Below are 12500 nucleotides of genomic sequence, written 5' to 3' on the forward strand. Positions count from 1 at the left end.
TAAACGATCCCAATCTCCTAGTCCTACGATTTAAAATGTCATTTCTATATAATATATATTTTATATTTTTCTATTCTAATACTCTTACACTTGAGAGATCTGATACAGTGTTAAAGGCAAAGATCGCAACAAACACTGACTTCTTTCGTCATGACTTTCTGATTTGTTTGTTTGTTTATTTGTTTTTTTTGTTACAGCGGCCCCTTTACATAGATTTTTCCATGTAAAAATTAAGTAAATCTGAAGTCGCTTAGAATTTGCATCATTACAAAAAAGAACAGAAACAACACGTCTTAGAGATACTACACAGGTTTGTTGTCAGTAGAAATGAATCTCTCCGCTTCATCCCATTTTATTCCCTAACACATGGTGTTGACCTTCAAAACAGCGAGCGGTTCAATTGGAAAAAAACAATTGTTCCAGCAGCTGATCTGCATCATACCTCGTGATTTCTGGAAAGCTCAGAAGGATGTGGTGTTTGAACACCTTTTGTTGGCGCCTTAGTAGGTAAGAGACATAAACAGATGCAAATTTATGAAGTGAAACAAATGAGCTCATGAAGTGGAAGGTGGCCTAAGCAAAACACAGGGATTACGAATTAGGTGTGAATTGCGAATCCATCCTCGCCTCAAAAGTCAAAAGGTCAGATGGGATAAATACATGATCCCATGGGTGCATTGTGGTTGTTTAAACCTGGATAACAGGATACATATGACAGTAAGACAAAACAAGCGTCATACAGTAAGAGCTAATATAATGTCCGTAGGAGATCCTGTAGAATGTTAATGAGGTAATCAGGAGTGGAAGAGAAGTATGTCAGAGTCGTTCAGGATACGTATGAGATCAGTGAGATGTGCTGTAGGTCAGACAAAGGAGTTCAAGGTGGAGTTGGGGGTACATCAAAGATCGGCTTTGAGTCCCTTCTTGTTTGCTGCGGCGACGGACAGGTTGACGGATAAAGTCAGAGAGGAGCGACATTGTGATCATTGTGAGAGTAGGGAGCGGGTGGAGGAACACCATGAATGAAAGTCAGTCATAGTTAGACAGAATACATGTGTATGAACGAGAGGTACGGAAGCAGAACAGTGAGGTTACAGGGGGCTGAGGTCAAGAAGGTGCAGGACTTTTTGCTGTCAACCATCCAGTGTGAGGTGAAAAGAGGTGAAGAGGTGAGTGCAGGCGTGTTGGAGTGGGTGGAGAAAAGTGTTGTGTGACAGAAAGTCAGAGTGTCAGCAAGAATCAAAGGAAAGGTGTAGAAGACAGTAGTGAGAGCAGCTCTGCTGTATGTGTTAGAGACTGTAGCAGTGAGGAACAGACATGAGGCAGAGATGGAGGAGGACGTTGAGGTTCTCTTTAGGAGTGACGAGAATGGACAGGATTAGGAATGAGGGACATCGGAGGGACAGCTCAGGTTGGATGTTTTGGGGACAAGGACAGAGAGGATAGATTGAGATGGTTTGGACATGTACAGAGGAGGGAGATGGTTATATTGGTAGAAGGATGTTTGAGATGGAGCTGCAGGTAAGAGGTCAAGCGGAAGGACAAAGAGGAGATTTACTGTATGGATGTGTTAAATGAGGATATGAAGGTAACTGGTGTGAGAGTAGAGGATGCCGAGGATAGAGTTAGATGGAAACAGATGATTCGCTGTGAAGACCCCTAACAGGAAAAGACGAAAGTACGAAAAATACTTAAAACGCTTGTCATTTCAATCAGTAGTTTGACATCTACTCTATAATCTTTGACAAAAAAGTAATTTTCCAAACGTGCTCATGTCCAAATCCGTACATAAATCACAGAGGATACACAGCAGAAACAACATTTCAGATCATTTACAGCAGCTTCGTCAATGCAAACAAATAAACAAATCAAAACCTTTACGAGCAGCAGAAGTGAAAAAAATGTCTAAACTTCGATGTTTACAATAAGATAGTAATCTATTTCGTTTAAAAACTAAAAAATAAAAAAGGGATCATGAAATTTGAGGTTTTTTTTTATTTTTTTTTTATTTAGTCCAGCCCTGAATAAATGATTTCACATAGAAGTTTATACAGAAGTCCTAAGAGGCTATGCATTATTACATTTTTTCTTTCTTGTATTGTCCTGATAATTATTAAATTTTTTCGTTATCTCAACATAAATATAAACATATATACAGTATATATATAGGTATATATATGTAAAGGCTATAAGATACACATAAATAGATCATATAGATCAAATAAAGAAATCTAACAATGCACATGGCCTCTTGAACACAAATTTAACGCTATACAAATGTGGGCGTGGCTAATATAATTCGTCACAGAACAAAGAACGTGCACTTGACAGAATATAACTAAATAAAAAGAAGCCAATTCCTTTAGTTCAGTAGATAAAAGTAATAATGAGGTTTTTAAATAAGTATTATCATATATTCGTTTAGTTTATGTTAAAGAATAGAATCGTTCGCAAACCAATCAGTTCGTCGAGTCGAATCTTTGCGTTAGTTCTTATAAATCATAGGTTTGATTCATCTCGATGATTCGGATCACTGAGTCAGATATGAAGAATCGTTTTGTAGTCGGATAGAAACAATGGTTACAAATCATGAGATTTTTTTCCCCTTAAAATGAGAAGGCTTTTAGTGAAATTTAGAGGGAAAGAAATATAGTGAAGTCTACGTTAAAAGCCAGAAAAAAAAATACTATTAAATTACCTAAATTACTTACAGTTTCTGGTCTGTAACTGACTCACCACTGGGTGGCGCTCGTACCATTTGTCCTCCATCACCATGACGAGCAAAGTCAGCTAATGAGCAAATAAATAAATAAATAAAACCGTCCTGTCTTTGGAAATAATTTCAATGTACTCTTGTGCAGAATCCTGTGTGTTGTGTTTTCTTTTCCTTCCCTCTATACCTTCTTAAGGAGAGACACTACAGGTGAAGATGGATTTAAAATAATAATAATAATAATAATAATAATAATAATAATAATTAAAGCTGCAAGCAGCATTTCCCGGGTTCAAGCGTTTAAGGCCTTTAGGGATTTTCACATACACAAAGTGACCCGCAAGTTACAGAAGGTGCCACAATATATGTCATGTCATGCTACATATGTCATGCTACAGCGTATTATACGAGTATATGTATACTACGAGTATTATACGAGTAATACGAGTCAATATCTGTGCTCGGATTGAATGAAAATCATCATTGGCTAGCTGATTGTGTCAGCGTTCTGTGATAGGCTAGTCACAGCGCCCCTCCCCTTCAGTGATAGGCTAGTCACAGCGTCCCTCCCCTACAGTGATAGGCTAGTCACAGCGCCCCTCCCCTACAGTGATAGGCTAGTCACAGCGCCCCTCCCCTACATACATACAGATGTATTGTGTTGCTGTGTCTTGCTCTGCTCACTCACAGTCACACACAGAACAGCTCTCTGTCTCTCCCTCAGTCACTCGGGTTCGCTGAAGCGCCCCAAATTGTCCGATTCCGCTGAGATTTTGGCCCTGAGTAACTGTGACCAGTACTACCATCTGACCTAGTTTGAGCTCTCTAGGCCTTACGGTTTGGGCTGCCCGACCGTTTCTAGGGCGGAATAATAATAATAATAATAATAATAATAATAATAATAATAATAATAATAATAATTAAAGCTGCAAGCAGCATTTCCCGGGTTCAAGCGTTTAAGGCCTTTGGATTGACATGACAATATATGTCATGTCATGCTACATATGTCATGCTACAGAGGGTGCCACAACATATGTCATGTGAAGTACTCACCCGTCCAGTTTTCCCTAAAATAAACAAAGTCATATCCATTAGAGATGAGCCGGATACTCAGCTGAAACAAGTATCCGGTACGGATAAAGCACTTCTGCCGAGTACGAGTATTATACGAGTAATACGAGTCAATATCTGTGCTCGGATTGAATGAAAATCATCATTGGCTAGCTGATTGTGTCAGCGTTCTGTGATAGGCTAGTCACAGCGCCCCTCCCCTACACACATACAGATGTATTGTGTTGCTGTGTCTCGCTCTGCTCACTCACAGTCACACACAGAACAGCTCTCTGTCTCTCCCTCAGTCACTCGGGTTCGCGGGTCTTTTCCGTTAACGTTTAGGGTTTCTTCAGCTTTTTACTTCGGGTTGTAACGTTAATAATACGTACTTTCTAACCAGTAGAGTTCTTTTAAACGTGGGTTCGTTCAGACGTGGTGCTTGCTTGGTAGAATGCGACTCGCATTGCGTCTCTGCTGTCGGAGATTTTTTTTCTTTTTTAAACCTTCAGCTGTCTCTAACCAGTAACCAGACACTGTTTGTCTGACACGTTTTTGCTGTATTTCATAAAAACATAAAGGTAGTAAGCTAGTGTTATAAATATTACAAATTAACTATTACCGGTTAAAGCCCCGCCCCATTTAAAGACAAGCCCCTACTTCCGGGTTAGGCCCCACCCACTCAGAGTCAGAACCAGAATCAGAATCTTTGCCTTACAAGTCAGCACAAAATTGGGTTTTTGGACTGTTGGGGGCGCTAGAGGGCTTTTTTTTTAAAAAAATGGCTGTTTTTAGTGATTTTTCCGTTATAGCGCCACGAAGTGGCCAATCGCCACGGTTTTTGAACTGTGACCTCAGTTTGACCTCTTTCACATGTGTCACAGTTTGGTGTTGATAGCTCATTTAATTCTTGAGTTATTGACATTTTAGTAAAACTGGCTCCTCACAGTCCAAACTTTTTGGGGCCCCTTAAGGACACTGAATCAAAATTTCGACTTTTTTTCGAAAATTATTGTCATTGAGACTCCAGAGAATATTACTGCACTGGATTGGTCTCGATCAGGCGAAAAACCTAGGACTAGTTAGCAAAAGTAGGTTTCGGACAAAATGCACTATAGGGAAAGCACCCCAAAGCTGAAGCGCTTTGTAATAATAATAATAATAATTATTATTAATAATAATAATAATAATAATATAATAATAATAATAAAAATCTGAGCAAATACAATAGGGTTCCAGCGCTTCGCGCTTGAACCCTACTAATGATAATAAAAATCCTAACAAAAACAATAGGTTTCCAGCACTTCGCGTTTGAACCCTAATAATAGATCTCACAGGTAAAGCAAACGTGTCTTCATCTTAATTAAATATGTGAAAAGTTTGCATACTTAATAAAAAAACACTAACAGAAGACGATGCTGGAATTAAAATGTTTATTTCACTGTAAAGACAAAAACCTTTACAGAAATTTAGAAAACGTGAAGAAAATGTCTTTTTTTTTTTCCGTTAATCAGCATTAAATCTAACAAAACTAACAATTAATAAATATTTTTGAGAAATTACTCTGTAATAAAAAGGTCTACTTACAGTATGTACAGGAATAAACACGTGAGACGTCAGGAGATGCTGGACATCTAGAAAACATTTGTTTTCTCTCTCTAGTAAATAAAGTTTATAAAAAAGAAATGAACCCATACGTCCTGATGACGCTCGACGATGTCTTCAAAGTAGGTGTAAAACAGTGAAATAAACATTGTTTGTTGACTTTTGACATCATATAATAGTCTAGTAAAAGATCTAAAAAAAAAAAAAGAAATCTCAACCTTCACCAATAGTCTGAACTTCACCAAGAGACAAATAAATCACAACAAAATTCTTAAACAAATCAACATTAAAGGTGGGGTCTCCGATTTTTGAGAAATGCTTCAGAGTCGGGCCAAATACTAAACAAAAACAAAACAAACATGTAGCCAATGAGCAGAAAGGGGCGTGTCTTGTCAATATGCGGCGGAGAGAGTGTTCAGTGCGCATGTGTGACATTAGCAGAAAGCGGTTTTAACATTGACATGGAGGATAAAAACAAAGAAAGAAAGCGAAGAAAGGCTTACGATAAGGTAAGAAGTAGGACGTGTTAATATAGGATCAGCTTTCCAGCGCTGGAGAGAACTGAAGGAGCAGGAAGTTGGTCACATATTCACAGATTGGAGTTTCCTGAGTCAATAACTCCTGAGCTAAACGCTGTTACTACACAAATAACACCTCTTTTCTATCGTAGTAATGTAGAGACGCAGCTACAACCGTGTTTTGTGTAGTAACAGTGTTTAGCTCAGGAGTTATTGACTCGGGAAACTCCAATCTGTGAATATGTGACCAACTTTACTTAAGATGCCGAGGTGCTTTTTTCCTTCTCGATAGGTGAGTAACGTTGGTTTTGCTTTGTTACACAGAACTAATATATGCCTTTGTCCTTTACATGATTATGTTTGTGTGTCATTTTTGCTTGTTTGTTTATCTGCAATCGTATTGTTCTTCCCTTCAGCTATGATAAAGACACATTTCTTTCCATTAGTTGCCTGGGTTACGTATGTATGTATGGGCGGAGCTATCAATACAGGGGTGGGACTTATTTGGGTTAGGGGCGTGTTTGTTTTGGTGATTTTATATGTCAATATTGGCTCTCTTTATTGAAGGTACTGTAGCATCAGGTAACCAGTTTGAACGACATTACTTTTAACTCTAAAGATATTTTATTGTGAAGAACAATAAAGTACGGTGGCCGAGAAGTGCAAAACAAATGAACAAATCTGAAAACAAATTAACAAATCCGAATACACAACGACAAGTCAGACAACCCGGAAACGGTAGTGTATCGTTTTTGAATGGAAACTTACCGATCATTGGACAAGGCACCTGTCACTCAAAATATACAGGTATGGAATCTTATGTGTAATGTGTAAAGTTCTCCGTTCAAATATAAGAAAATAACAGAATTAATCCACAGTAATCCGTTCCATCCATCCATTCCAACTTTTCCCTGTGGCGGACTGTTGTACTTCATGTATACCTTGAGTGACAGGTGTCTTGTCCAATGATCGGTACGTGTTCCAATCACAAACTATACCAACCTCTTCCGGTTTGTCTGAATTGTCTTTCAGTTGTGTTTATGGATTTGTGGATTTGTTCATTTGTTTTGCACTTCTCGGCCACCGTAATAAAGTGCTCATAAGTGCAAACATCCCAAAATGAGAAGAGTCACTTGTAGCACGTTCCCTAATTTTAGGATCTAATTTGTGGGATTTACGTTTTGTTTTTGTTTTTACGTGAACAGTGGAAAAAAGACACAAAATGTTTTTTTTTTAAAAATATATTTAAGATTCATTTATTACAAAATTCAGTAATTTCACATTTTTGAAGTGTAGGCATTATGGGATGTCAAAATATACATTCCAAGTAATTAAGCTAATCTTTCACTACTTACTTTGTTACCAAACACCCTGTTAATCTATGCATTATATTAAAAGAAACCCTGTAGGTTTTGAACCCATGACTTCAAAACATTTCAGCTTTATTGAAGACACTTCCATCAGTCCTCACTCTCCAGCGCAGAGAAATATTTTGATTCATTCCATTCGCTTGCATTTTCTGTTTAATCTGTGAAAATAAAAGACACAAAGCAATCAGATATGATGACTTAAACGGTAAAAAGATTTGCATTAGCATCCCCTTCATGAACAGCCGCGTAAACACACCGGCACGGAGCTAGTTGATATGTCATGTTACAGATAAAGTCTTTCTCCTCTGTCCTGATAAAGATGTTGAAAAAACCTACAGAAAAGTTGCAGTTGTACCGCTGACTGTTACAAAGTGCTGACACTGGAGACTCCTTCCGTAAGGGGAAGTCATGGCCTAATGGTTAGTGTCAGCGTACTCCTCCGAAGCTCACCTTTGCGGTGCACATTTGTGACGTCATCCCCCTGTCGCATGACTTTTATACTCGGCAGCGCTATTTAAGCGCGCCGTTCACGCTGGATTATCGCCAGATGATCTCTCGTCATTACGTCGCGATTTGTGAGTCGCTCCTGCCTTCTTCCAGTCCGTGTGTTATTCTGCGCCTCGCTGCTGTTTATATCCGTGTGGACTTCCCGGCTCGGATTTCTTTTCCCCTGGGAATTACATCGTGAGTTTTTGTTTCATTCTTTGCTGCCGGGTGTTTTTCCAGTTTTTGCTCTCCGGCTTTTTGCCGTTTGGATTACTTCATTTTCTGTTTGGATTACTTTTGCCCATGCTTGGATTACTTCCTTTTTTTCTATGTGGATTACTTTTCGTGTATCGAACTTCCGGTTTCGCGATTGATCGCGATAGACTTTTCCCGGCTACATCTCCTGTGCATTTTGATATATATATAATATATATGCTGATATATACCTTTTGTTATTCCAATAAACTCTTTTTTTTTTGGAAATTGGCCTGCGTTTGGGTTCTCCTCCCTAGCACCCTCCTCTGGTTGCTGATAGTATCATCTGGCCAACAATGAACCCAGCAGGATCTCAGGAGTTACAGTCACAGCTCGACTCCTTGTCCAAATCCTCCGCTGCTCACGAACGTCAACTCAAGGAGATAGCCTCGTCCACTAATGAACTCAATCGGGGCATGAGCATGCTCACCACGGCACAGGCCTCCTCACCATTTCTGAGGCCACCGGCCCAGCCCCCCCTACCCATGGTAGAGCAAAACCAAAACCCCATGCGGGAGCCACATCTGCCTCACCCCGAGCGCTTCTCTGGAGAGGCGGGACTTTGCCGCGCGTTCCTGATGCAGTGCTCAGTGATTTTTGAGCTCCAACCCTCCTCCTTCCCTTCGGATCGGTCTAAGGTAGCGTACGTCATCTCCTTGTTGTCTGGCAAGGCCAAGATCTGGGCTACAGCAGAGTGGGAACGTCAGACTTCCATCTGTTCTTCATTTGATGCCTTTTCAGCAGAACTGCGCAAGGTTTTTGACTCCACGCTACCCAAGCTGGACGCCACTCGAGCCCTGTTCGAATCATCTCAGGGGTCTCGCTCCGTGGCGGAGTATGCTGTGGATTTCCGCATGGCAGCTGGGGACAGTGGGTGGAGCCCCACAGCGCTCTATGACGCGTTCTACCGCGGCTTGCCCCACCAGGTGAAGGATGAACTCGCGGCCCGAGAACTCCCCAATGAGCTTGACGACCTGGTTTGTCTGGCAACCAGGATCGATCGCCGTATCCAGGAACGAAGAGGAGGGACGCCCAACCCGTTCCTGGCCTCCCAGAACCCCATATGCCAAGCCTCATGTCGAACCAGGCAGATCATACTTGCCTCCCCGAAACCCATATGTGAAGCCCCGTTCTGAATCTAACAGATCGCACTCGCCTCCACCTCCCCAGCCCATGGAGATAGGACGGCGTCTCCTGTCCTCTGCAGAAAAGGAGCGGCACCGCGCCCACAACCTCTGTCTTTACTGTGGCAAGGCAGGACACTTTGCCTTCGCGTGCCCAGCAAAAGACAGGGCTCGCCGTTGAAGGAGCCTCTGGTGTCTAGCCTTCCCTAAGCCTCTGGTGTCTAGCCTTCCCTAAGCCACTTCTCCGAGCACGTTTCCAGATCAAGAGCCAAGAACATGATCTAGCGGTCTTTGTTGACTCTGGAGCTGACGCGGAGTTCCTCGATGAGGAGTTAGTGCGTCAGCTGGAGATCGAGACTGAACCTCTACCCACTAACCTCCAGGTACGGGCCCTGGATGGCCATATCCTTCACCGAGCTCGCTACCGCACCAAGCCCCTGCTGGTGTCTGTCACCAATGAACACACGGAGTGGATCTCCTTCCTGGTTATCCCTTCGCCCCACGCCCCAGTCATGTTTGGATTACCTTGGCTTCAGAAACATAACCCTCACCTGGATTGGTCCAGCGGCCGGGTCCTTGGTTGGGGGATCTACTGCCAGGCTCATTGCCTGACCACCTTGACACCCCGCTCATATTCAGTCAAGGAGGACCTGCCATCCGACCTCTCTCTGGTGCCTGCTGAATACCATGATCTGGGACAAGTGTTCAGTAGAGCTCGTGCCACTTCCCTGCCACCGCATAGACCTTATGACTGTGCTATCGACCTCCTGCCGGGCACTGCCCCCCCCCCCCCCCAGTACAGGGGGGGCGCCTGTACCACCTATCCAAGCCTGAAAGGGAAGCCATGAGCCGGTATATACAGGAGTCCTTGGAGTCAGGTATCATTCGCCCGTCATCATCCCCAGCCGGTGCAGGGTTTTTCTTTGTGGAGAAGAAGGATGGGACTTTACGGCCCTGTATCGACTATCGGGGCCTTAATGCCATCACCATCAAGAATCGCTACCCTTTGCCACTCATGGCCTCCGCTTTTGAGCTCCTCCAGGGAGCCACCATTTTCTCCAAGCTGGACCTTCGGAATGCCTATCACCTAGTCCGCATCCGGGAGGGTGATGAATGGAAGACCGCATTCAACACTCCCAATGGTCATTACGAGTACCTGGTGATGCCGTTCGGCCTCACTAATGCCCCAGCAGTGTTCCAGGCTCTGGTTAATGATGTTTTACGGGACATGTTAAACCTATTCGTGTTTGTGTACCTGGACGACATCCTCATTTTCTCCCGCACACCTGAGGAACACACCCTTCACGTCCGTGCAGTGCTCCAGAGGCTTTTGCAGAACCAGTTATACGTGAAGGCAGAGAAATGTGATTTCCATGTCACGAAAACCACCTTCTTGGGCTTCATTCTGGCAGCAGGGAGTGTTCGGATGGATCCTGATAGAATCAAGGCTGTTAGGGATTGGCCCTGCCCTGGAACACGTAAGCAGCTCCAGCAGTTCTTGGGATTTGCCAATTTCTATCGGCGCTTCATCCGGGGCTACAGCTCGGTCGCTGCACCCTTGCACCAGCTAACTTCTCCCCTTCAACCCTACTCTTGGGGGCCTCAAGCCGAGCAAGCCTTCAAGAAGCTGAAGCAGCTTTTTACCTCTGCCCCCATCCTCTCCTTGCCGGATTCCACGCAACAATTTGTGGTTGAAGTTGATGCATCTGATACCGGTGTTGGGGCCGTTTTGTCTCAAAGGGACATCAAGGACAATAAACTTCACCCGTGTGCTTTCTTTTCCCGCCGTCTCTCCTCGTCCGAACGGAACTACACTATCGGCGAACGCGAGTTACTGGCAGTCAAACTCGCCCTGGAGGAATGGCGGCACTGGTTGGAGGGTGCGGAACAACCGTTTCTGGTCTGGACCGACCATAAAAATCTTGAGTATCTCCGGACTGCCAAGAGACTGAAACCCAGACAGGCTCGTTGGGCACTCTTCTTTGGCAGGTTTAACTTTGTGCTGTCTTATCGGCCGGGAACGAAGAACGGGAAGCCAGATGCTCTCTCTCGTCAGTTCTCCCCCGATCCCGTTGAGGCCATCGCTGAACTCATTCTTCCCCACTCCGTCACTGTTCGGGCGCTCCGACTTGGGATAAAGAGAAGGGTTCAGCAAGCCGTGTCTAACCTGCCGGTTCCTACTGACTGTCCTGAAACTCTATGTCCCTGACCAGCTCCGTTCCCAAGTTCTTCAGTGGTGTCACAACTCCCGGCTTTTCTGTCACCCCGGTTTCCCTCGGACCCTATCGGTCCTCCAGCGACGTTTCTGGTGGCCCTCACTCAGACATGACGCACGGGACTTTGTCACGGCCTGTCCAGTATGTGCGCAACACAAGAGTTCCCGATCTCGCCCAGCCGGCCTCCTGCGTCCCCTGCCGATCCCTTACAGACCTTGGTCTCACATTTCACTTGATTTCGTTACCGGTCTCCCTCTTTATGATGGCTACTCCACTATCCTCTCTGTGGTCGATCGCTTCTCTAAGCTCGTCCATTTTTCCCCCTGACCAAACTCCCTTCGGCCAAGGAAACAGCGTTGCTCCTCCTCCAACACGTCTTCCGGCTCCACGGCATTCCCCGGAACATAGTCTCTGACAGAGGACCCCAGTTTACCTCCAATTTTTGGAAGGGATTCTGCCAGCTCTTAGGCGTCTCCATTAGCCTCTCCTCTGGGTTTCACCCCCAGTCCAATGGGCAGACGGAACGGCTCAACCAGGAGCTGGAGACGGGTCTCCGCCTCCTCTGTGCCGAGGATCATTCGTCTTGGTCCTCCAACCTTGTTTGGGTCGAGTATGCCCATAACTCTCTGCCCTCTGCTGCCACGGGTCTGTCCCCTTTTCAGGCTGCCTATGGCTATCAACCCCCATTATTCTCCACACAGGAGCTAGAAGCCTCAGTTCCCTCAGCCTTGGCCCTCGTGAGACGTTGTCGCCGTGTCTGGAGACGAGCCCGCCTCGCCTTGCTGAGATCTTCGCGGAGCTATGCTCGCTGGGCCAACCGCAGACGCCGCCCCGCTCCTCATTACCGTGTCGGGCAGCGGGTGTGGCTTTCCACCAAAGACCTCCCATTGAAGATGGCATGCAGGAAGCTGGCTCCCCGTTTCGTTGGCCCGTTCCCGATATCTAAAGTTATCAATCCGGCTGCGGTCCGGCTCAAGCTGCCCAGTGTGTTGCGCATCCACCCCACTTTTCACGTTTCCAGGCTGAAACCTGTCCAGGCCTGTGCGCTGGTTCCCTCCGCCAGACCCCCTCCTCCCGCCCGGGTCATTGATGGGGGCCCTGCGTTTACTGTCCGTCGGCTCCTGCGCTCCAGATGCCGTGGGAGGGGTCTGCAGTACCTGGTG

Source organism: Tachysurus vachellii, chromosome 6 (genome assembly GCF_030014155.1).
Source record: "Tachysurus vachellii isolate PV-2020 chromosome 6, HZAU_Pvac_v1, whole genome shotgun sequence".
Classification (NCBI taxonomy): domain Eukaryota; kingdom Metazoa; phylum Chordata; class Actinopteri; order Siluriformes; family Bagridae; genus Tachysurus; species Tachysurus vachellii.